Source organism: Rhinoderma darwinii, chromosome 1 (genome assembly GCF_050947455.1).
Source record: "Rhinoderma darwinii isolate aRhiDar2 chromosome 1, aRhiDar2.hap1, whole genome shotgun sequence".
Taxonomy (NCBI): domain Eukaryota; kingdom Metazoa; phylum Chordata; class Amphibia; order Anura; family Rhinodermatidae; genus Rhinoderma; species Rhinoderma darwinii.
In genome coordinates this window covers 254,117,386-254,137,958 of record NC_134687.1, presented here as the reverse complement: position 1 = coordinate 254,137,958, position 20,573 = coordinate 254,117,386, and the positions used below count along the sequence as shown (strand labels likewise).

At 41.4% G+C, this 20,573-nt stretch overlaps 73 pseudogenes; all 73 read left to right on the top strand.

Moving 5' to 3' along the window:
- The first annotated feature begins 33 nt into the window (after positions 1–33).
- Positions 34–152, top strand: LOC142710886 (5S ribosomal RNA; annotated as a pseudogene).
- A 67-nt stretch (positions 153–219) lies between these two features.
- On the top strand, positions 220–338 carry LOC142675985 (5S ribosomal RNA; annotated as a pseudogene).
- A 67-nt stretch (positions 339–405) lies between these two features.
- On the top strand, positions 406–524 carry LOC142675974 (5S ribosomal RNA; annotated as a pseudogene).
- Positions 525–591: 67 nt separating this feature from the next.
- On the top strand, positions 592–710 carry LOC142699675 (5S ribosomal RNA; annotated as a pseudogene).
- Positions 711–777: 67 nt separating this feature from the next.
- LOC142737266 (5S ribosomal RNA) lies at positions 778–896 on the top strand (annotated as a pseudogene).
- Positions 897–963: 67 nt separating this feature from the next.
- LOC142665561 (5S ribosomal RNA) lies at positions 964–1,082 on the top strand (annotated as a pseudogene).
- Positions 1,083–1,149: 67 nt separating this feature from the next.
- Positions 1,150–1,268, top strand: LOC142736149 (5S ribosomal RNA; annotated as a pseudogene).
- Positions 1,269–1,335: 67 nt separating this feature from the next.
- On the top strand, positions 1,336–1,454 carry LOC142735504 (5S ribosomal RNA; annotated as a pseudogene).
- A 67-nt stretch (positions 1,455–1,521) lies between these two features.
- LOC142730219 (5S ribosomal RNA) lies at positions 1,522–1,640 on the top strand (annotated as a pseudogene).
- Positions 1,641–1,707: 67 nt separating this feature from the next.
- On the top strand, positions 1,708–1,826 carry LOC142735503 (5S ribosomal RNA; annotated as a pseudogene).
- Positions 1,827–1,893: 67 nt separating this feature from the next.
- LOC142665377 (5S ribosomal RNA) lies at positions 1,894–2,012 on the top strand (annotated as a pseudogene).
- A 67-nt stretch (positions 2,013–2,079) lies between these two features.
- LOC142710527 (5S ribosomal RNA) lies at positions 2,080–2,198 on the top strand (annotated as a pseudogene).
- A 67-nt stretch (positions 2,199–2,265) lies between these two features.
- Positions 2,266–2,384, top strand: LOC142737735 (5S ribosomal RNA; annotated as a pseudogene).
- Positions 2,385–2,451: 67 nt separating this feature from the next.
- LOC142709711 (5S ribosomal RNA) lies at positions 2,452–2,570 on the top strand (annotated as a pseudogene).
- Positions 2,571–2,637: 67 nt separating this feature from the next.
- Positions 2,638–2,756, top strand: LOC142675952 (5S ribosomal RNA; annotated as a pseudogene).
- Positions 2,757–2,823: 67 nt separating this feature from the next.
- Positions 2,824–2,942, top strand: LOC142737759 (5S ribosomal RNA; annotated as a pseudogene).
- Positions 2,943–3,009: 67 nt separating this feature from the next.
- Positions 3,010–3,128, top strand: LOC142735502 (5S ribosomal RNA; annotated as a pseudogene).
- Positions 3,129–3,195: 67 nt separating this feature from the next.
- Positions 3,196–3,314, top strand: LOC142705997 (5S ribosomal RNA; annotated as a pseudogene).
- A 67-nt stretch (positions 3,315–3,381) lies between these two features.
- LOC142736972 (5S ribosomal RNA) lies at positions 3,382–3,500 on the top strand (annotated as a pseudogene).
- A 67-nt stretch (positions 3,501–3,567) lies between these two features.
- Positions 3,568–3,686, top strand: LOC142728611 (5S ribosomal RNA; annotated as a pseudogene).
- A 259-nt stretch (positions 3,687–3,945) lies between these two features.
- Positions 3,946–4,064, top strand: LOC142682182 (5S ribosomal RNA; annotated as a pseudogene).
- Positions 4,065–10,045: 5,981 nt separating this feature from the next.
- Positions 10,046–10,164, top strand: LOC142737934 (5S ribosomal RNA; annotated as a pseudogene).
- Positions 10,165–10,231: 67 nt separating this feature from the next.
- LOC142679674 (5S ribosomal RNA) lies at positions 10,232–10,350 on the top strand (annotated as a pseudogene).
- A 67-nt stretch (positions 10,351–10,417) lies between these two features.
- Positions 10,418–10,536, top strand: LOC142737560 (5S ribosomal RNA; annotated as a pseudogene).
- Positions 10,537–10,603: 67 nt separating this feature from the next.
- On the top strand, positions 10,604–10,722 carry LOC142716676 (5S ribosomal RNA; annotated as a pseudogene).
- Positions 10,723–10,789: 67 nt separating this feature from the next.
- On the top strand, positions 10,790–10,908 carry LOC142691417 (5S ribosomal RNA; annotated as a pseudogene).
- Positions 10,909–10,975: 67 nt separating this feature from the next.
- LOC142738283 (5S ribosomal RNA) lies at positions 10,976–11,094 on the top strand (annotated as a pseudogene).
- A 67-nt stretch (positions 11,095–11,161) lies between these two features.
- On the top strand, positions 11,162–11,280 carry LOC142737605 (5S ribosomal RNA; annotated as a pseudogene).
- Positions 11,281–11,347: 67 nt separating this feature from the next.
- On the top strand, positions 11,348–11,466 carry LOC142737508 (5S ribosomal RNA; annotated as a pseudogene).
- A 67-nt stretch (positions 11,467–11,533) lies between these two features.
- LOC142706140 (5S ribosomal RNA) lies at positions 11,534–11,652 on the top strand (annotated as a pseudogene).
- Positions 11,653–11,719: 67 nt separating this feature from the next.
- On the top strand, positions 11,720–11,838 carry LOC142736620 (5S ribosomal RNA; annotated as a pseudogene).
- Positions 11,839–11,905: 67 nt separating this feature from the next.
- Positions 11,906–12,024, top strand: LOC142737325 (5S ribosomal RNA; annotated as a pseudogene).
- Positions 12,025–12,277: 253 nt separating this feature from the next.
- LOC142681750 (5S ribosomal RNA) lies at positions 12,278–12,396 on the top strand (annotated as a pseudogene).
- A 67-nt stretch (positions 12,397–12,463) lies between these two features.
- Positions 12,464–12,582, top strand: LOC142722466 (5S ribosomal RNA; annotated as a pseudogene).
- A 67-nt stretch (positions 12,583–12,649) lies between these two features.
- LOC142735726 (5S ribosomal RNA) lies at positions 12,650–12,768 on the top strand (annotated as a pseudogene).
- Positions 12,769–12,835: 67 nt separating this feature from the next.
- LOC142670578 (5S ribosomal RNA) lies at positions 12,836–12,954 on the top strand (annotated as a pseudogene).
- A 67-nt stretch (positions 12,955–13,021) lies between these two features.
- LOC142677016 (5S ribosomal RNA) lies at positions 13,022–13,140 on the top strand (annotated as a pseudogene).
- Positions 13,141–13,207: 67 nt separating this feature from the next.
- Positions 13,208–13,326, top strand: LOC142737241 (5S ribosomal RNA; annotated as a pseudogene).
- Positions 13,327–13,393: 67 nt separating this feature from the next.
- LOC142715582 (5S ribosomal RNA) lies at positions 13,394–13,512 on the top strand (annotated as a pseudogene).
- Positions 13,513–13,579: 67 nt separating this feature from the next.
- Positions 13,580–13,698, top strand: LOC142682174 (5S ribosomal RNA; annotated as a pseudogene).
- Positions 13,699–13,765: 67 nt separating this feature from the next.
- On the top strand, positions 13,766–13,884 carry LOC142692565 (5S ribosomal RNA; annotated as a pseudogene).
- A 67-nt stretch (positions 13,885–13,951) lies between these two features.
- On the top strand, positions 13,952–14,070 carry LOC142674299 (5S ribosomal RNA; annotated as a pseudogene).
- Positions 14,071–14,137: 67 nt separating this feature from the next.
- On the top strand, positions 14,138–14,256 carry LOC142709243 (5S ribosomal RNA; annotated as a pseudogene).
- A 67-nt stretch (positions 14,257–14,323) lies between these two features.
- LOC142736408 (5S ribosomal RNA) lies at positions 14,324–14,442 on the top strand (annotated as a pseudogene).
- Positions 14,443–14,509: 67 nt separating this feature from the next.
- On the top strand, positions 14,510–14,628 carry LOC142724510 (5S ribosomal RNA; annotated as a pseudogene).
- A 253-nt stretch (positions 14,629–14,881) lies between these two features.
- Positions 14,882–15,000, top strand: LOC142735613 (5S ribosomal RNA; annotated as a pseudogene).
- A 67-nt stretch (positions 15,001–15,067) lies between these two features.
- Positions 15,068–15,186, top strand: LOC142692422 (5S ribosomal RNA; annotated as a pseudogene).
- Positions 15,187–15,253: 67 nt separating this feature from the next.
- Positions 15,254–15,372, top strand: LOC142670379 (5S ribosomal RNA; annotated as a pseudogene).
- Positions 15,373–15,439: 67 nt separating this feature from the next.
- LOC142680232 (5S ribosomal RNA) lies at positions 15,440–15,558 on the top strand (annotated as a pseudogene).
- Positions 15,559–15,625: 67 nt separating this feature from the next.
- On the top strand, positions 15,626–15,744 carry LOC142736169 (5S ribosomal RNA; annotated as a pseudogene).
- Positions 15,745–15,811: 67 nt separating this feature from the next.
- LOC142737487 (5S ribosomal RNA) lies at positions 15,812–15,930 on the top strand (annotated as a pseudogene).
- A 67-nt stretch (positions 15,931–15,997) lies between these two features.
- LOC142736144 (5S ribosomal RNA) lies at positions 15,998–16,116 on the top strand (annotated as a pseudogene).
- Positions 16,117–16,183: 67 nt separating this feature from the next.
- LOC142724444 (5S ribosomal RNA) lies at positions 16,184–16,302 on the top strand (annotated as a pseudogene).
- Positions 16,303–16,741: 439 nt separating this feature from the next.
- LOC142737530 (5S ribosomal RNA) lies at positions 16,742–16,860 on the top strand (annotated as a pseudogene).
- Positions 16,861–16,927: 67 nt separating this feature from the next.
- On the top strand, positions 16,928–17,046 carry LOC142701999 (5S ribosomal RNA; annotated as a pseudogene).
- Positions 17,047–17,113: 67 nt separating this feature from the next.
- Positions 17,114–17,232, top strand: LOC142716389 (5S ribosomal RNA; annotated as a pseudogene).
- Positions 17,233–17,299: 67 nt separating this feature from the next.
- LOC142737299 (5S ribosomal RNA) lies at positions 17,300–17,418 on the top strand (annotated as a pseudogene).
- A 67-nt stretch (positions 17,419–17,485) lies between these two features.
- Positions 17,486–17,604, top strand: LOC142682157 (5S ribosomal RNA; annotated as a pseudogene).
- A 67-nt stretch (positions 17,605–17,671) lies between these two features.
- On the top strand, positions 17,672–17,790 carry LOC142701877 (5S ribosomal RNA; annotated as a pseudogene).
- A 67-nt stretch (positions 17,791–17,857) lies between these two features.
- Positions 17,858–17,976, top strand: LOC142716378 (5S ribosomal RNA; annotated as a pseudogene).
- A 67-nt stretch (positions 17,977–18,043) lies between these two features.
- LOC142701759 (5S ribosomal RNA) lies at positions 18,044–18,162 on the top strand (annotated as a pseudogene).
- A 67-nt stretch (positions 18,163–18,229) lies between these two features.
- Positions 18,230–18,348, top strand: LOC142682146 (5S ribosomal RNA; annotated as a pseudogene).
- A 67-nt stretch (positions 18,349–18,415) lies between these two features.
- On the top strand, positions 18,416–18,534 carry LOC142701644 (5S ribosomal RNA; annotated as a pseudogene).
- Positions 18,535–18,601: 67 nt separating this feature from the next.
- Positions 18,602–18,720, top strand: LOC142737094 (5S ribosomal RNA; annotated as a pseudogene).
- A 67-nt stretch (positions 18,721–18,787) lies between these two features.
- On the top strand, positions 18,788–18,906 carry LOC142701528 (5S ribosomal RNA; annotated as a pseudogene).
- A 67-nt stretch (positions 18,907–18,973) lies between these two features.
- On the top strand, positions 18,974–19,092 carry LOC142691162 (5S ribosomal RNA; annotated as a pseudogene).
- A 67-nt stretch (positions 19,093–19,159) lies between these two features.
- On the top strand, positions 19,160–19,278 carry LOC142677116 (5S ribosomal RNA; annotated as a pseudogene).
- Positions 19,279–19,345: 67 nt separating this feature from the next.
- Positions 19,346–19,464, top strand: LOC142665631 (5S ribosomal RNA; annotated as a pseudogene).
- Positions 19,465–19,531: 67 nt separating this feature from the next.
- Positions 19,532–19,650, top strand: LOC142724599 (5S ribosomal RNA; annotated as a pseudogene).
- A 67-nt stretch (positions 19,651–19,717) lies between these two features.
- LOC142733090 (5S ribosomal RNA) lies at positions 19,718–19,836 on the top strand (annotated as a pseudogene).
- Positions 19,837–19,902: 66 nt separating this feature from the next.
- LOC142691649 (5S ribosomal RNA) lies at positions 19,903–20,021 on the top strand (annotated as a pseudogene).
- Positions 20,022–20,088: 67 nt separating this feature from the next.
- On the top strand, positions 20,089–20,207 carry LOC142673726 (5S ribosomal RNA; annotated as a pseudogene).
- Positions 20,208–20,274: 67 nt separating this feature from the next.
- Positions 20,275–20,393, top strand: LOC142678210 (5S ribosomal RNA; annotated as a pseudogene).
- The last annotated feature ends 180 nt before the right edge of the window (positions 20,394–20,573 follow it).

Below are 20,573 nucleotides of genomic sequence, written 5' to 3'. Positions count from 1 at the left end.
GATTAAATAGGACTATGGATTAAGGCTTTTAATGTCAATGGCCATTCTAAGCTGAATGTACCTGCTCTCGTCAGATCGCAGAAGTTACACAGCTTAAGGCCTCGCTAGTACCAGTGTGGGAGACTGTCTGGGAATCCGTGGTGCGGTTGACTTTTTATTATGTTGTTTAGATTTTGTTTCACAATAGATTAAATAGGACTATGGATTAAGGCTTTTAATGGCAATGGACATTCTAAGCTGAATGTGCCTGCTCTCGTCAGATCGCAGAAGTTACACAGCTTAAGGCCTCGTTAGTACCAGTGTGGGAGACTGTCTGGGAATCCGTGGTGCGGTTGACTTTTTATTATGTTGTTTAGATTTTGTTTCACAATAGATTAAATAGGACTATGGATTAAGGCTTTTAATGGCAATGGACATTCTAAGCTGAATGTGCCTGCTCTCGTCAGATCGCAGAAGTTACACAGCTTAAGGCCTCGTTAGTACCAGTGTGGGAGACTGTCTGGGAATCCGTGGTGCGGTTGACTTTGTATTATGTCGTTTAGATTTTGTTTCACAATCGATTAAAAAGGACTATGGATTAAAGCATTTAATGTCAATGGCCATTCTAAGCTGAATGTGCCTGCTCTCGTCAGATCGCAGAAGTTGCACAGCTTAAGGCCTCGCTATTACCAGTGTGGGAGACTGTCTGGGAATCCGTGGTGCGGTTGACTTTTTATTATGTTGTTTAGATTTTGTTTCACAATAGATTAAATAGGACTATGGATTAAGGCTTTTGATGGCAATGGCCATTCTAAGCTGAATGTGCCTGCTCTCGTCAGATCGCAGAAGTTACACAGTTTAAGGCCTCGTTAGTACCAGTGTGGGAGACTGTCTGGGAATCCGTGGTGCGGTTGACTTTTTATTATGTCGTTTAGATTTTGTTTCACAATCAATTAAAAAGGACTATGGATAAAAACATTTAATGTCAATGGCCATTCTAAGCTGAATGTGCCTGCTCTCGTCAGATCGCAGAAGTTACACAGCTTAAGGCCTTGCTAGTACCAGTGTGGGAGACTGTCTGGGAATCCGTGGTGCGGTTGAATTTTTATTATGTCGTTTAGATTTTGTTTCACAATCAATTAAAAAGGACTATGGATTAAAACATTTAATGTCAATGGCCATTCTAAGCTGAATGTGCCTGCTCTCGTCAGATCGCAGAAGTTACACAGCTTAAGGCCTCGCTAGTACTAGTGTGGGAGACTGTCTGGGAATCCGTGGTGCGGTTGACTTTTTATTATGTTGTTTAGATTTTGTTTCACAATAGATTAAATAGGACTATGGATTAAGGCTTTTAATGGCAATGGCCATTCTAAGCTGAATGTGCCTGCTCTCGTCAGATCGCAGAAGTTACACAGCTTAAGGCCTCGTTAGTACCAGTGTGGGAGACTGTCTGGGAATCCGTGGTGCGGTTGACTTTTTATTATGTCGTTTAGATTTTGTTTCACAATTGATTAAAAAGGACTATGGATTAAAGCATTTAATGTCAATGGCCATTCTAAGCTGAATGTGCCTGCTCTCGTCAGATCGCAGAAGTTACACAGCTAAAGGCCTCGCTAGTACCAGTGTGGGAGACTGTCTGGGAATCCGTGGTGCGGTTGACTTTTTATTATGTTGTTTAGATTTTGTTTCACAATAGATTAAATAGGACTATGGATTAAGGCTCTTAATGGCAATGGCCATTCTAAGCTGAATGTGCCTGCTCTCGTCAGATCGCAGAAGTTACACAGCTTAAGGCCTCGTTAGTACCAGTGTGGGAGACTGTCTGGGAATCCGTGGTGCGGTTGACTTTTTATTATGTCGTTTAGATTTTGTTTCACAATCGATTAAAAAGGACTATGGATTAAAGCGTTTAATGTCAATGGCCATTCTAAGCTGAATGTGCCTGCTCTCGTTAGATCGCAGAAGTTACACAGCTTAACGCCTCGCTAGTACCAGTGTGGGAGACTGTCTGGGAATCCGTGGTGTTGTTGACTTTTTATTATGTCGTTTAGATTTTGTTTCACAATAGATTAATTAGGACTATGGATTAAAGCATTTAATGTCAATGGCCATTCTAAGCTGAATGTGCCTGCTCTCGTCAGATCTCAGAAGTTACACATCTTAAGGCCTCGCTAGTACCAGTGTGGGAGACTGTCTGGGAATCCGTGGTGCGGTTGAATTTTTATTATGTCGTTTAGATTTTGTTTCACAATCGATTAAAAAGGACTATGGATTAAAGCATTTAATGTCAATGGCCATTCTAAGCTGAATGTCCCTGCTCTCGTCAGATCGCAGAAGTTACACAGCTTAAGGCCTCGCTAGTACCAGTGTGGGAGACTGTCTGTGAATCCGTGGTGCGGTTGACTTTTTATTATGTTGTTTAGATTTTGTTTCACAATAGATTAAATAGGACTATGGATTAAGGCTTTTAATGTCAATGGCCATTCTAAGCTGAATGTACCTGCTCTCGTCAGATCGCAGAAGTTACACAGCTTAAGGCCTCGCTAGTACCAGTGTGGGAGACTGTCTGGGAATCCGTGGTGCGGTTGACTTTTTATTATGTTGTTTAGATTTTGTTTCACAATAGATTAAATAGGACTATGGATTAAAGCTTTTAATGGCAATGGACATTCTAAGCTGAATGTGCCTGCTCTCGTCAGATCGCAGAAGTTACACAGCTTAAGGCCTCGTTAGTACCAGTGTGGGAGACTGTCTGGGAATCCGTGGTGCGGTTGACTTTGTATTATGTCGTTTAGATTTTGTTTCACAATCGATTAAAAAGGACTATGGATTAAAGCATTTAATGTCAATGGCCATTCTAAGCTGAATGTGCCTGCTCTCGTCAGATCGCAGAAGTTACACAGCTTAAGGCCTCGCTATTACCAGTGTGGGAGACTGTCTGGGAATCCGTGGTGCGGTTGACTTTTTATTATGTTGTTTAGATTTTGTTTCACAATAGATTAAATAGGACTATGGATTAAGGCTTTTAATGGCAATGGCCATTCTAAGCTGAATGTGCCTGCTCTCGTCAGATCGCAGAAGTTACACAGCTTAAGGCCTCGTTAGTACCAGTGTGGGAGACTGTCTGGGAATCCGTGGTGCGGTTGACTTTTTATTATGTCGTTTAGATTTTGTTTCACAATCGATTAAAAAGGACTATGGATTAAAGCATTTAATGTCAATGGTCATTCTAAGCTGAATGTGCCTGCTCTCGTTAGATCGCAGAAGTTACACAGCTTAACGCCTCGCTAGTACCAGTGTGGGAGACTGTCTGGGAATCCGTGGTGTGGTTGACTTTTTATTATGTCGTTTAGATTTTGTTTCACAATAGATTAAATAGGACTATGGATTAAAGCATTTAACGTCAATGGCCATTCTAAGCTGAATGTGCCTGCTCTCGTCAGATCGCAGAAGTTACACAGCTTAAGGCCTCCCTAGTACCAGTGTGGGAGACTGTCTGGGAATCCGTGGTGCGGTTGACTTTTTTTTATGTTGTTTAGATTTTGTTTCACAATAGATGAAATAGGACTATGGATTAAGGCTTTTAATGTCAATGGCCATTCTAAGCTGAATGTACCTGCTCTCGTCAGTTCGCAGAAGTTACACAGCTTAAGGCCTCGCTAGTACTAGTGTGGGAGACTGTCTGGGAATCCGTGGTGCGGTTGACTTTTTATTATGTCGTTTAGATTTTGTTTCACAATCGATTAAAAAGGACTATGGATTAAAGCATTTAATGTCAATGGCAATGGCAATTCTAAGCTGAATGTGCCTGCTCTCGTTAGATCGCAGAAGTTACACAGCTTAACGCCTCACTAGTACCAGTGTGGGAGACTGTCTGGGAATCCGTGGTGTGGTTGACTTTTTATTATGTCGTTAAGATTTAGTTTCACAATAGATTAAATAGGACTATGGATTAAAACATTTAACGTCAATGGCCATTCTAAGCTGGATGTGCCTGCTCTCGTTAGATCGCAGAAGTTACACAGCTTAACGCCTCGCTAGTACCAGTGTGGGAGACTGTCTGGGAATCCGTGGTGCGGTTGACTTTTTATTATGTCGTTTAGATTTTGTTTCACAATCGATTAAAAAGGACTATGGAGGGGGCGTGGCTTGGCAGCCGAGAGACATGGCAGCTTGAACTCGGAGCTCCGGCAACACCAAAGCTACTTTCAAAGCTAGGCTCTTATTCAAGTGATTTCGGCACTTGAAAAAGTGGTTATAACCGCTCATGATGACAAGGGGCAAGAGAAGCCTTAAGCAACAAGGCAAACTGGACTTCTATTTTGAGAAAGACCGGGAGGGAGATGACGGGGCTGCTGGCCTCACATTACTTCCTTCTTCTTCAAGCCCGGGAAAACCAGCTTCACCTCACTCCGCAAGCTCTTCACAGAAGATGAAACGATCCATACTTACCTCAACGGAATCTAGGAGGGCAACACAGACGATAATTTCAGGATCCCGATACAGTCCGTTGGCAGAGGACTGCTTGGAGGAGGTTAGTGACGGAGGCGCCACGAGGTCGACGCCATCTTCCCCTTCACTCAGCCCGGAGAAGCAGCGCTTCAAGTTACAGGAGCAGATAAGTCGAGGTGCCGAGGTAAGAGAGAGAGACTCTCAATCCCGGGGTTCGCCCTCGGGGATTCAGCCACTCAGGGACATCCCCACAAATGATAGTCCAGCATCGGGCACCCTGATGAAAGAAATGCTGACAGCGTTTAGCACCTCTATGCATGCAGAATTCACTGCCTTACTAGCCCCCATTAATGCTACACTACAGGGACTGGGGCAAAGAACTCATCATATGGAGCACAAAATGGGAGAGTTTGCGACATCTCATAATAATCTAGTGGATTCGCATTCAGACATGGCAGCAGAAATTGAAAGTTTGCAAGCCAAAGTAATTGATCTGGAAGATCGTTCCAGGCGGAACAATGTGAAAGTGAGAGGAATTTCGGAGGAGATTCAAAATGTGGATCTCACCAAACATGTGCAAGCACTCATGATGGCAATATTACCATCAAGCTCAGCTACTGACATCATAATAGATAGGGCACACAGATTGCCAAAACCGAAGCACTTACCGGAAACTTTGCCTAGGGATGTCCTTATCAGGATCCACTACTATCACGTCAAGGACGCGTTGATGGCCGCGGTAAGGTCGATGGGGGATATACCGGCACCATATCAACATATCAAATTATATGCAGATCTCTCTTTAGCCACTCTACGCATGCGCAAAAGCTTGGCACCGATAACGGCAACTCTACGAGATCACAATATCGCATATAGATGGGGTTTCCCGGTTAAAATTTTGATACGTCATAACGGAACATTCCATGTTATCTCAAGTCTAGAAGAGGGACGAAAGTTCTTACAATCTAGAAATCTTCCCTACCCAGAGAGGATGGAGGATCAAGAGCGGTTACACAGTCACATTGGGCAAGATTGGCAAAAGGTGCCACCACGAAAGAGACTTCCTCGCTAAAGAGTCTTTAATTCAACGTGACACGGTTGCCGTGTGGGGTTCTGACATGTCTCTGGGATTCGAGCCCTGAGAAATAGTCCCAATTTCCATCAGCAGCTTATGCAGCTGTATATGTGTTCAAAATGTTTGTATGATTGGTGCGACCCTGATAGGGTCTTGAGGCACCCAAATTTGTTGATTTGTTATCAATGTTGTTTAAATAATGCATTGTTGAAGTTGGAAGATAATACCATAGACATACATGGGCCTAAAGGGAGAACTACAAGGTTGCTGTACAGGGGTAAACAAGTAGTTCCTCTCAGATCTGATAAACAGTTAGGACCCATAGGGTCACAGGCATGCCATGGTAGGCCTCAAGGTCATACTCCCGACTCTACTTTATACTGCAATGGTTAAATTTGTATCTATGAATGTGAAAGGCTTGAACAGCCCTCACAAAAGAGCGTTTATGTGGAAAGAAGCTCTGTCATTGAAAGGGGATATACTCTGTGCGCAAGAGACCCATATAATAGAACAGGATGCTCACAGAATAAAACATCCTCAATTCCCCAACATCATCCTTTCACACTACAATAAAAAACAGAGAGGGGTATTACTGGCAATAAGAAATACAGTGGCTTTTAACCCATTAGCGTCCTTTTCAGATCCAGGAGGGAGATACATTATTCAGATAGGAGAGTTCAATAATGTGCTATTTACAATTGTGGTGGCATATGTCCCAAATACACACCAAATTCGATTCATTAACAAATTATTTACAAAAATTAATAAGGTTAGAAGAGGAGAACTGGTAGTTTGTGGAGACTTTAACACTATCCATGATCCCACAGTGGATTCCACGAGTGACCATAAAACCCATTACCAATCCTTAGCAAATGTTCTACTTAGGGAAAATATATACGACATCTGGCGTATTCAACATGACACAGAAAGGGACTATACCTTTTATTCCCCAGTACATAAGTCATACTCTCGTATAGATCTATTTCTAGTGGGCCGCTCCTTGATACAAAATGTGGAAAAATCCTCTATTGAATTGATTAAATGGTCAGATCATGCGGCTATTACTATGAGTATTAGAGATGTTCATAGCACAACATCTCACTTTTTATGGAGAAACAACACATATTTGATGTCTAACCCTAAATATAAGGAGGAATTAGGTAAAGGGATAGAGGAATATTTTAAGCTGAACAAGAATTCTGTTAGTGACCCTTTTATTATATGGAACGCGCATAAAGCGTTCATGAGAGGCCTTTTTATTAAGTGGGGTCATAGAGCAAAAAAGGAAAGGGAGAGACAATTTGACGAAACGACAACACAACTGCGCCAAGTAGAAACCCAGAATAAGGTGAAGGTTTCCCAGTCCAATAATGAAAAGATAAGGAATCTCAGGATTAAATTAAAGGATTGCTTAATGTACAAGTATGAAAAAAACCTGCAATCCATTAAGGCACAGTACTACTCTCAAGATAATAAAGCTAGTAAGCTTCTGGCACATAGATTAAAGGCTAGAGCGGGGAAAAGTAAAATACCATTTCTAAAAGACCTAATAGGTAGCACTAAAAAATACTCACCTGAAGACATAGCGCAGGAATTTAAAAAATACTATGAATCCCTATATAATCTACAGTCTCACTCAGCAAATCCACAACCAACCCAACAAGTAGTCAAGGATTTTTTGACTAACTTACATCTCCCACGTCTATCACCCCAGCAATTAGAAGATCTCAATCTTCCTTTATCAGAAATAGAGATTTCCAAAATAATTAGGGCTCTTCCGCTCCATAAGGCCCCTGGACCTGATGGCTTATCTGGAGCCTATTATAAAACCTTTGAAGAAGTTCTCCTCCCCCATCTGTTTGAAATCTTGAAACACGCAATTTTAATAGGTTCTTTTCCGAAAGAAACGTTGAGTGCAGTGATAGTGACACTTCCGAAACCAGGGAAAACACCAGATACACCACAAAACTTTAGGCCCATTTCACTTCTTAATTCTGACTTAAAAATCTATGCTAAAGTATTAGCAAACCGCTTATCAGATGTAATCCCACTTTTGGTCAACAGGGACCAGGTTGGTTTTGTCAAGGGTAGGCAGGCCACGGAAAATACCAGGAGGGTTCTTAATATATTAGACTATGTAAACAGGAAAGGAACCAAAGCAGTTATGGTGACTCTAGACGCAGAAAAAGCTTTTGACAGGGTAAATTGGTCATTTGTCTTTGCAGTGTTAGAAGAAATGGGATTTGAAGGTTCTATTACAAATGCAATCAAAGCTTTATATACAGTCCCGTCGGCAAGAGTTTTCGTCAATGGTGCCTTATCTAAAGATTTTGAAATAACAAACGGGACAAGACAAGGATGTCCATTGTCACCTTTGATTTTTGTCCTCTCTATAGAGCCTCTGGCTCAAGCTCTTAGACAGAAGCAGGAGATTTCAGGAATAAACATAGGAGGGCGTGAGCATTGTATATCCTTGTATGCAGATGACATAATATTAACCCTAGAAAAACCAAAAACCTCAATGGCAGCAGCATTCCAGATCATACAGGAATTTGGACATATAGCGTTTTACAAAATTAACATGGGGAAATCCCAAGCTATATCTTTGAACTGCTCACCAGCAGAAAGCGAATTTTTGAAAAAAGAATTCCAGTTGGATTGGCAACAATCTCACATAAAATATCTGGGGATAAATATCACTCCCAAAATATCGCAGTTATATCAAGCCAACTATCATAGTATGTTATCCCAAATGGAATTAGAACTGAAACAACTAGCAATAAATGAAGTCTCATGGATAGGACGCATAGCAGCCTTTAAAATGCTAGTACTTCCGAAATTACTTTACCTGTTCCGGACACTATCGATTAAAATGCCCTTTTCCTTTTTTAATAAAACAAATAAATTGTTAAACGCATATATTTGGCAGAAGAGGAAACCGCGAATAGCAGCTAAGATTTTGAATAAAGGGAAAAAATGTGGGGGCTTGAGTTTACCAAATATTCAGCATTATTATCTAGCAACCCAGATATCCCAATTGAAAGACTGGTGGGTGGGAGACACCTCCAAACATTGGGTACATATTGAATCATCAGTATCCCCCATAACCAATTTAAAAGCTCTTCTGTTAGGAGAGCTACATTCCAAGGCGCATCACTCTCACTTGCCATATTTTCTTGCTACCTCCTTACAAAATTGGAATAAATTCCACACACTTAGCGTTACTTCTACATTTTCTATACTCCCAATTGCACCGATAGAAGTACTAGAGCTCCTTATACCTGACCTGAACCTACGGTCTTGGAAGGAAAGGGGTATTACACAGATGTCATCTTTGATGGAGGATAACCAATTGGTACAATTTAATTTCTTACATATCCAATTCAATATCCCAAATACTGAATTTTATAAATTCCTGAGAATCAGACATCTCATGCAAACAGAGTGTCCGTTCGAGGTTACAGCCAATGCGGACATTTTCAGAATGTGGTCTCAAACCGGAAGGCTTCTTAAAGGACTGAGGCCTATATATGATCTTTTAGGAGCTAAAAATATGTTTGAAAAGTCTACATCCTACCTTGCTTGGGAGAGAGAACTAGGGAAGGTACATTCGGAGCAGGAATGGACTAGTGCACTCACTTTCATAGCAAAACATTTGAAATGTACTCTTCATTATGAATCAGGGATGAAAACGATACTCAGGTGGTATTACACGCCAGATAAACTTCAACGCATATATCCAGAGGCCTCACATTACTGTTGGAGGAATTGTGGAAGTAGAGGCACCTTGATACATATTTTATGGACTTGTCCATTAATCCAAAGCATATGGAGGAACTCATTTCAACTACTGTCAGACATAGTAGGGATTACACTAATTCCATCCCCTTCATTAGCACTAGTTTTTTTAAACATTGAAGACATTCCGAGAGAATTTAGAATAATAGCCGCCCACATATTCATCGCGACCAAAGTAGCAATAACCAGGTATTGGAAAAGTATAACAACTCCCTCAATGACAGAAATTATCGCTCACGTTAATAGCACATGCTCACATGAAAAGATGATGGCATACAAGAATCATTCAATACCTAAATATGAGTCAGACTGGGATCCATGGTTAAAGAGTGTCCACAACATTATTTCTTAGAAAGGACAGGAAAATTTTTAAATAAGAAATGCAAATTAGGAGAGAAGAGAATAGAGAAATAAAGAGTATAATTTGCTAGGCCCCAAAAGAAAAGATGAGATAAGATAGTACTAAATACGGAAAGGAATATTGTACATCTCATAGGTAATGGGTTATCTCAAATGTAAGGTTTAACTGCAAAGTTATAGTGTTTTCGCCTAATGGAAGGTAACTTGATGATATGTCGGTATAATATAGTATAATATAAAATATTAGCAAGAAGATGCAAGTTTTACATACCTTATGCATTGAATAACAAATGTTTGTTAAATATGTGTTGAAAAATTTCAATAAAAATTTATTGAGTTAAAAAAAAAAAAAAAAAAGGACTATGGATTAAAGCATTTAATGTCAATGGCCATTCTAAGCTGAATGTCCCTGCTCTCGTTAGATCGCAGAAGTTACACAGCTTAAGGCCTCGCTAGTACCAGTGTGGGAGACTGTCTGGGAATCCGTGGTGCGGTTGCCTTTTTATTATGTCGTTTAGATTTTGTTTCACAATCGATTAAAAAGGACTATGGATTAAATCATTTAATTTCAATGGCTATTCTAAGATGAATGTCCCTGCTCTCGTCAGATCGCAGAAGTTACACAGCTTAAGGCCTCGCTAGTACCATGGTGGGAGACTGTCTGGGAATCCGTGGTGCGGTTGACTTTTTATTATGTCGTTTAGATTTTGTTTCACAATCGATTAAAAAGGACTATGGATTAAAGCATTTAATGTCAATGGCCATTCTAAGCTGAATGTGCCTGCTCTCGTCAGATCGCAGAAGTTACACAGCTTAAGGCCTCGCTAGTACCAGTGTGGGAGACTGTCTGGGAATCCGTGGTGAGGTTGACTTTTTATTATGTCGTTTAGATTTTTTTTCACAATAGATTAAATAGGACTATGGATTAAAGCATTTAATGTCAATGGCCATTCTAAGCTGAATGTGCCTGCTCTCGTCAGAACGCAGAAGTTACACAGCTTAAGGCCTCGCTAGTACCAGTGTGGGAGACTGTCTGGGAATCTGTGGTGCGGTTGACTTTTTATTATGTCGTTTAGATTTTGTTTCACAATCGATTAAAAAGGACTATGGATTAAAACATTTAATGTCAATGGCCATTCTAAGCTGGATGTACCTGCTCTCGTTAGATCGCAGAAGTTACACAGCTTAACGCCTCGCTAGTACCAGTGTGGGAGACTGTCGGGGAATCCGTGGTGCGGTTGACTTTTTATTATGTCGTTTAGATTTTGTTTCACAATCGATTAAAAAGGACTATGGATTAAAGCATTTAATGTCAATGGCCATTCTAAGCTGAATGTCCCTGCTCTTGTCAGATCGCAGAAGTTACACAGCTTAAGGCCTCGCTAGTACCAGTGTGGGAGACTGTCTGGGAATCCGTGGTGCGGTTGACTTTTTATTATGTCGTTTAGATTTTGTTTCACAATCGATTAAAAAGGACTATGGATTAAAGCATTTAATGTCAATGGCCATTCTAAGCTGAATGTGCCTGCTCTCGTCAGATCGCAGAAGTTACACAGCTTAAGGCCTCGCTAGTACCAGTGTGGGAGACTGTCTGGGAATCCGTAGTGCGGTTGACTTTTTATTATGTTGTTTAGATTTTGTTTCACAATAGATTAAATAGGACTATGGATTAAGGCTTTTGATGTCAATGGCCATTCTAAGCTGAATGTGCCTGCTCTCGTCAGATCGCAGAATTTACACAGCTTAAGGCCTCGCTAGTACCAGTGTGGGAGACTGTCTGGGAATCCGTGGTGCGGTTGATTTTTTATTATGTCGTTTAGATTTTGTTTCACAATCGATTAAAAAGGACTATGGATTAAAGCATTTGATGTCAATGGCCATTCTAAACTGAATGTGCCTGCTCTCGTTAGATCGCAGAAGTTACGCAGCTTAACGCCTCGCTAGTACCAGTGTGGGAGACTGTCTGGGAGTCCGTGGTGCGGTTGACTTTTTATTATGTCGTTTAGATTTTGTTTCACAATAGATTAAATAGGACTATGTATTAAAGCATTTAACGTCAATGGCCATTCTAAGCTGAATGTGCCTGCTCTCGTCAGATCGCAGAAGTTACACAGCTTAAGGCCTCGCTAGTACCAGTGTGGGAGACTGTCTGGGAATCCGTGGTGCGGTTGAATTTTTATTAAGTCGTTTAGATTTTGTTTCACAATCGATTAAAAAGGACTATGGATTAAAGCATTTAATGTCAATGGCCATTCTAAGCTGAAAGTCCCTGCTCTCGTCAGATCGCAGAAGTTACACAGCTTAAGGCCTCGCTAGTACCAGTGTGGGAGACTGTCTGGAAATCCGTGGTGCGGTTGACTTTTTATTATGTTGTTTAGATTTTGTTTCACAATAGATTAAATAGGACTATGGATTAAGGCTTTTAATGTCAATGGCTATTCTAAGCTGGATGTGCCTGCTCTCGTTAGATCGCAGAAGTTACACAGCTTAATGCCTCGCTAGAACCAGTGTGGGAGACTGTCTGGGAATCCGTGGTGCGGTTGACTTTTTATTATGTCGTTTAGATTTTGTTTCACAATAGATTAAATAGGACTATGGATTAATGCATTTAACGTCAATGGCCATTCTAAGCTGAATGTGCCTGCTCTCGTCAGATCGCAGAAGTTACACTGCTTAAGGCCTCGCTAGTACCAGTGTGGGCGACTGTCTGGGAATCCGTGGTGCAGTTGAATTTTTATTATGTCGTTTAGATTTTGTTTCACAATCGATTAAAAAGGACTATGGATTAAAGCATTTAATGTCAATGGCCATTCTAAGCTGAATGTGCCTGCTCTCGTCAGATCGCAGAAGTTACACAGCTTAAGGCCTCGCTAGTACCAGTGTGGGAGACTGTCTGGGAATGCGTGGTGCGGTTGACTTTTTATTATGTCGTTTAGATTTTGTTTCACAATCGATTAAAAAGGACTATGGATTAAAGCATTTAATGTCAATGGCCATTCTAAGCTGAATGTGCCTGCTCTCGTCAGATCGCAGAAGTTACACAGCTTAAGGCCTTGCTAGTACCTGTGTGGGAGACTGTCTGGGAATCCGTGGTGCGGTTGACTTTTTATTATGTCGTTTAGATTTTGTTTCACAATCGATTAAAAATGACTATGGATTAAAGCATTTAATGTCAATGGCCCTTCTAAGCTGAATGTGCCTGCTTTCGTCAGATCGCAGAAGTTACACAGCTTAAGGCCTCGCTAGTACCAGTGTGGGAGACTGTCTGGGAATCCGTGGTGCGGTTGACTTTTTATTATGGCGTTTAGATTTTGTTTCACAATAGATTAAATAGGACTATGGATTAAAGCATTTAACGTCAATGGCCATGCTAAGCTGAATGTGCCTGTTCTCGTCAGAACGCAGAAGTTAGACAGCTTAAGGCCTCGCTAGTACCAGTGTGGTAGACTGTCTGGGAATCCGTGGTGCGGTTGAATTTTTATTATGTCGTTTAGATTTTGTTTCACAATCGATTAAAAAGGACTATGGATTAAAGCATTTAATGTCAATGGCCATTCTAAGCTGAATGTCCCTGCTCTCGTCAGATCGCAGACGTTACACAGCTTAAGGCCTCGCTAGTACCAGTGTGGGAGACTGTCTGGGAATCCGTGGTGCGGTTGACTTTTTATTATGTCGTTTAGATTTTGTTTCACAATCGATTAAAAAGGACTATGGATTAAAGCATTTAATGTCAATGGCCATTCTAAGCTGGATGTGCCTGCTCTCGTCAGATCGCAGAAGTTACACAGCTTAAGGCCTCGCTAGTACCAGTGTGGGAGACTGTCTGGGAATCCGTGGTGCGGTTGACTTTTTATTATGTCGTTTAGATTTTGTTTCACAATCGATTAAAAAGGACTATGGATTAAAACATTTAATGTCAATGGCCATTCTAAGCTGGATGTGCCTGCTCTCGTTAGATCGCAGAAGTTACACAGCTTAACGCCTCGCTAGTACCAGTGTGGGAGACTGTCTGGGAATCCGTGGTGCGGTTGACTTTTTATTATGTCGTTTAGATTTTGTTTCACAATCGATTAAAAAGGACTATGGATTAAAGCATTTAATGTCAATGGCCATTCTAAGCTGAATGTCCCTGCTGTCGTCAGATCGCAGAAGTTATACAGCTTAAGGCCTCGCTAGTACCAGTGTGGGAGACTGTCTGGGAATCCGTGGTGCGGTTGACTTTTTATTATGTCGTTTAGATTTTGTTTCACAATCGATTAAATAGGACTATGGATTAAAGCATTTAATGTCAATGGCCATTCTAAGCTGAATGTCCCTGCTCTCGTCAGATCGCAGAAGTTACACAGCTTAAGGCCTCGCTTGTACCAGTGTGGTAGACTGTCTGGGAATCCGTGGTGCGGTTGACTTTTTATTATGTCGTTTAGATTTTGTTTCACAATCGATTAAAAAGGACTATGGATTAAAGCATTTAATGTCAATGGCCATTCTAAGCTAAATGTGCCTGCTCTCGTCAGATCGGAGAAGTTACACAGCTTAAGGCCTCGCTAGTACCAGTGTGGGAGACTGTCTGGGAATCCGTGGTGCGGTTGACTTTTTATTATGTCGTTTAGATTTTGTTTCACAATCGATTAAATAGGACTATGGATTAAAGCATTTAATGTCAATGGCCATTCTAAGCTGAATGTACCTGCTCTCGTCAGATCGCAGAAGTTACACAGCTTAAGGCCTTGCTAGTACCAGTGTGGTAGACTGTCTGGGAATCCGTGGTGCAGTTGACTTTTTATTATGTAGTTTAGATTTTGTTTCACAATCGATTAAAAAGGACTATGGATTAAAGCATTTAAAGTCAATGGCCATTCTAAGCTGAATGTGCCTGCTCTCGTCAGATCGCAGAAGTTACACAGCTTAAGGCCTCGCTAGTACCAGTGTGGGAGACTGTCTGGGAATCCGGGGTGCGGTTGACTTTTTATTATGTCGTTTAGATTTTGTTTCACAATAGATTAAATAGGACTATGGATTAAAGCATTTCACGTCAATGGCCATTCTAAGCTGAATGTGCCTGCTGTCGTCAGAACGCAGAAGGTACACAGCTTAAAGCCTCGCTAGTACCAGTGTGGGAGACTGTCTGGGAATCCGTGGTGCGGTTGCATTTTTATTATGTCGTTTAGATTTTGTTTCACAATCGATTAAAAAGGACTATGGATTAAAGCATTTCATGGCAATTGCCATTCTAAGCTGAAAGTCCCTGCTCTCGTCAGATCGCAGAAGTTACACAGCTTAAGGCCTCGCTAGTACCAGTGTGGGAGACTGTCTGGGAATCCGTGGTGCGGTTGACTTTTTATTATGTTGTTTAGATTTTGTTTCACAATAGATTAAATAGGACTATGGATTAAGGCTTTTAATGTCAATGGCCATTCTAAGCTGAATGTGCCTGCTCTCGTCAGATCGCAGAAGTTACACAGCTTAAGGCTTCGCTAGTACCAGTGTGGGAGACTGTCTGGGAATCAGTGGTGCGGTTGAATTTTTATTATGTCGTTTAGATTTTGTTTCACAATCGATTAAAAAGGACTATGGATTAAAGCATTTAATGTCAATGGCCATTCTAAGCTGAATGTCCCTGCTCTCGTCAGATCGCAGAAGTTACACAGCTTAAGGCCTTGCTAGTACCAGTGAGGGAGACTGTCTGGGAATCCGTGGTGCGGTTGACTTTTTATTATGTTGTTTAGATTTTGTTTCACAATCGATTAAAAAGGACTATGGATTAAAGCATTTAATGTCAATGGCCATTCTAAGCTGAATGTGCCTGCTCTCGTTAGATCGCAGAAGTTACACAGCTTAACGCCTCGCTAGTACCAGTGTGGGAGACTGTCTGGGAATCCGTGGTGCGGTTGACTTTTTATTATGTCGTTTACATTTTGTTTCACAATAGATTAAATAGGACTATGGATTAAGGCTTTTAATGGCAATGGCCATTCTAAGCTGAATGTGCCTGCTCTCGTCAGATCGCAGAAGTTACACAGCTTAAGGCCTCGCTAGTACCAGTGTGGGAGACTGTCTGGGAATCCGTGGTGCGGTTGACTTTTTATTATGTCGTTTAGATTTTGTTTCACAATAGATTAAATAGGACTTTGGATTAAAGCATTTAACGTCAATGGCCATTCTAAGCTGAATGTGCCTGCTCTCGTCAGATCGCAGAAGTTACACAGCTTAAGGCCTCGCTAGTACCATTGTGGGAGACTGTCTGGGAATCCGTGGTGCGGTTGAATTTTTATTATGTCGTTTAGATTTTGTTTCACAATCGATTAAAAAGGACTATGGATTAAAGCATTTAATGTCAATGGCCATTCTAAGCTGAATGTCCCTGCTCTCATCAGATCGCAGAAGTTACACAGCTTAAGGCCTCGCTAGTACCAGTGTGGGAGACTGTCTGAGAATCCGTGGTGCGGTTGACTTTTTATTATGTCAATTAGATTTTGTTTCACAATCGATTAAAAAGGACTATGGATTAAAGCATTTAATGTCAATGGCCATTCTAAGCTGAATGTGCCTGCTCTCGTCAGATCGCAGAAGTTACACAGCTTAAGGCCTCGCTAGTACCAGTGTGGGAGACTGTCTGGGAATCCGGGGTGCGGTTGACTTTTTATTATGTCGTTTAGATTTTGTTTCACAATAGATTAAATAGGACTATGGATTAAAGCATTTCACGTCAATGGCCATTCTAATCTGAATGTGCCTGCTCTCGTCAGAACGCAGAAGGTACACAGCTTAAAGCCTCGTTAGTACCAGTGTGGGAGACTGTCTGGGAATCCGTGGTGCGGTTGCATTTTTATTATGTCGTTTAGATTTTGTTTCACAATCGATTAAAAAGGACTATGGATTAAAGCATTTAATGGCAATTGCCATTCTAAACTGAAAGTCCCTGCTCTCGTCAGATCGCAGAAGTTACACAGCTTAAGGGCTCGCTAGTACCAGTGTGGGAGACTGTCTGGGAATCCGTGGTGCGGTTGACTTTTTATTATGTTGTTTAGATTTTGTTTCACAATAGATTAAATAGGACTATGGATTAAGGCTTTTAATGTCAATGGCCATTCTAAGCTGAATGTGCCTGCTCTCGTCAGATCGCAGAAGTTACACAGCTTAAGGCCTCGCTAGTACCAGTGTGGGAGACTGTCTGGGAATCCGTGGTGCGGTTCACTTTTTATTATGTAGTTTAGATTTTGTTTCACAATAGATTAAATAGGACTATGGATTAAAGCATTTAACGTCAATGGCCATTCTAAGCTGAATGTGCCTGCTCTCGTCAGATCGCAGAAGTTACACAGCTTAAGGCCTCGCTAGTACCAGTGTGGGAGACTGTCTGGGAATCCGTGGTGCGGTTGACTTTTTATTATGTCGTTTAGATTTTGTTTCACAATCGATTAAAAAGGACTATGGATTAAAGCATTTAATGTCAATGGCCATTCTAAGCTGAAAGTCCCTGCTCTCGTCAGATCGCAGAAGTTACACAGCTTAAGGCCTCGCTAGTACCAGTGTGGGAGACTGTCTGGGAATCCGTGGTGCGGTTGACTTTTTATTATGTTGTTTAGATTTTGTTTCACAATAGATTAAATAGGACTATGGATTAAGGCTTTTAATGTCAATGGCCATTCTAAGCTGAATGTGCCTGCTCTCGTCAGATCGCAGAAGTTACACAGCTTAAGGCCTCGCTAGTACCAGTGTGGGAGACTGTCTGGGAATCCATGGTGCGGTTGACTTCTTATTATGTCGTTTAGATTTTGTTTCACAATCGATTAAAAAGGACTATGGATTAAAGCATTTAATGTCAATGGCCATTCTAAGCTGGATGTGCCTGCTCTCGTTAGATCGCAGAAGTTACACAGCTTAACGCCTCGCTAGTACCAGTGTGGGAGACTGTCTGGGAATCCGTGGTGCGGTTGACTTTTTATTATGTCGTTTAGATTTTGTTTCACAATAGATTAAATAGGACTATGGATTAAAGCATTTAACGTCAATGGCCATTCTAAGCTGAATGTGCCTGCTCTCGTCAGATCGCAGAAGTTACACAGCTTAAGGCCTCGCTAGTACCAGTGTGGGAGACTGTCTGGGAATCCGTGGTGCGGTTGACTTTTTATTATGTCGTTTAGATTTTGTTTCACAATCGATTAAAAAGGACTATGGATTAAAGCATTTAATGTCAATGGCCATTCTAAGCTGAAAGTCCCTGCTCTCGTCAGATCGCAGAAGTTACACAGCTTAAGGCCTCGCTAGTACCAGTGTGGGAGACTGTCTGGGAATCCGTGGTGCGGTTGACTTTTTATTATGTTGTTTAGATTTTGTTTCACAATAGATTAAATAGGACTATGGATTAAGGCTTTTAATGTCAATGGCCATTCTAAGCTGAATGTGCCTGCTCTCGTCAGATCGCAGAAGTTACACAGCTTAAGGCCTCGCTAGTACCAGTGTGGGAGACTGTCTGGGAATCCGTGGTGCGGTTGACTTTTTATTATGTCGTTTAGATTTTGTTTCACAATCGATTAAAAAGGACTATGGATTAAAGCATTTAATGTCAATGGCCATTCTAAGCTGGATGTGCCTGCTCTCGTTAGATCGCAGAAGTTACACAGCTTAACGCCTCGCTAGTACCAGTGTGGGAGACTGTCTGGGAATCCGTGGTGCGGTTGACTTTTTATTATGTCGTTTAGATTTTGTTTCACAATAGATTAAATAGGACTATGGATTAAAGCATTTAACGTCAATGGCCATTCTAAGCTGAATGTGCCTGCTCTCGTCAGATCGCAGAAGTTACACAGCTTAAGGCCTCGCTAGTACCAGTGTGGGAGACTGTCTGGGAATCCGTGGTGCGGTTGACTTTTTATTATGTCGTTTAGATTTTGTTTCACAATCGATTAAAAAGGACTATGGATTAAAGCATTTAATGTCAATGGCCATTCTAAGATGAAAGTCCCTGCTCTCGTCAGATCGCAGAAGTTACACAGCTTAAGGCCTCGCTAGTACCAGTGTGGGAGACTGTCTGGGAATCCGTGGTGCGGTTGACTTTTTATTATGTTGTTTAGATTTTGTTTCACAATAGATTAAATAGGACTATGGATTAAGGCTTTTAATGTCAATGGCCATTCTAAGCTGAATGTGCCTGCTCTCGTCAGATCGCAGAAGTTACACAGCTTAAGGCCTCGCTAGTACCAGTGTGGGAGACTGTCTGGGAATCCGTGGTGCGGTTGACTTTTTATTATGTCGTTTCGATTTTGTTTCACAATCGATTAAAAAGGACTATGGATTAAAGCATTTAATGTCAATGGCCATTTTAAGCTGGCTGTGCCTGCTCTCGTTAGATCGCAGAAGTTACACAGCTTAACGCCTCGCTAGTACCAGTGTGGGAGACTGTCTGGGAATCCGTGGTGCGGTTGACTTTTTATTATGTCGTTTAGATTTTGTTTCACAATAGATTAAATAGGATTATGGATTAAAGCATTTAACGTCAATGGCCGTTCTAAGCTGAATGTGCCTGCTCTCGTCAGATCGCAGAAGTTACACAGCTTAAGGCCTCGCTAGTACCATTGTGGGAGACTGTCTGAGAATCCGTGGTGCGGTTGACTTTTTATTATGTAGTTTAGATTTTGTTTCACAATCGATTAAAAAGGACTATGGATTAAAGCATTTAATATCAATGGCCATTCTAAGCTGAATGTGCCTGCTCTCGTCAGATCGCAGAAGTTACACAGCTTAAGGCCTCGCTAGTACCAGTGTGGGAGACTGTCTGGGAATCAGTGGTGCGGTTGACTTTTTATTATGTCGTTTAGATTTTGTTTCACAATCGATTAAAAAGGACTATGGATTAAAGCATTTAATGTTAATGGCCATTCTAAGCTGAATGTGCCTGCTCTCGTCAGATCGCAGAAGTTACACAGCTTAAGGCCTCGCTAGTACTAGTGTGGGAGACTGTCTGGGAATCCGTGGTGCGGTTGACTTTTTATTATGTTGTTTAGATTTTGTTTCACAATAGATTAAATAGGACTATGGATTAAGGCTTTTAATGTCAATGGCCATTCTAAGCTGAATGTGCCTGCTCTCGTCAGATCGCAGAAGTTACACAGCTTAAGGCCTCGCTAGTACCAGTGTGGGAGACTGTCTGGGAATCCGTGGTGTGGTTGACTTTTTACTATGTTGTTTAGATTTTGCTTCACAGTAGATTAAATAGGACTATGGATTAAGGCTTTAGTGTTAATGGCCATTCTAAGCTGAATCTCCCTGCTCTCGTCAGATCGCAGAAGTTACACAGCTTAAGGCCTCGCTAATACCAGTGTGGGAGACTGTCTGGGAATTCGTGGTGCGGTTGACTTTTTATTATGTCGTTTAGATTTTGTTTCACAATCGATTAAAAAGGACTATGGATTAAAGCATTTAATGTCAATGGCCATTCTAAGCTGAATGTGCCTGCTCTCGTTAGATCGCAGAAGTTACACAGCTTAACGCCTCGCTAGTACTAGTGTGGGAGACTGTCTGGGAATCCGTGGTGCGGTTGACTTTTTATTATGTCGTTTAGATTTTGTTTCACAATAGATTAAATAGGACTATGGATTAACGCATTTAACGTCAATGGCCATTCTAAGCTGAATGTGCCTGCTCTCGTCAGAACGCAGAAGTTACACAGCTTAATGCCTCGCTAGTACCAGTGTGGGAGACTGTCTGGGAATACGTGGTGCGGTTGAATTTTTATTATGTCGTTTAGATTTTGTTTCACAATCGATTAAAAAGGACTATGGATTAAAGCATTTAATGTCAATGGCCATTCTAAGCTGAATGTCACTGCTCTCGTCAGATTGCAGAAGTTACACAGCTTAAGCCCTCGATTGTACGAGTGTGGGAGACTGTCTGGGAATCCGTGGTGCGG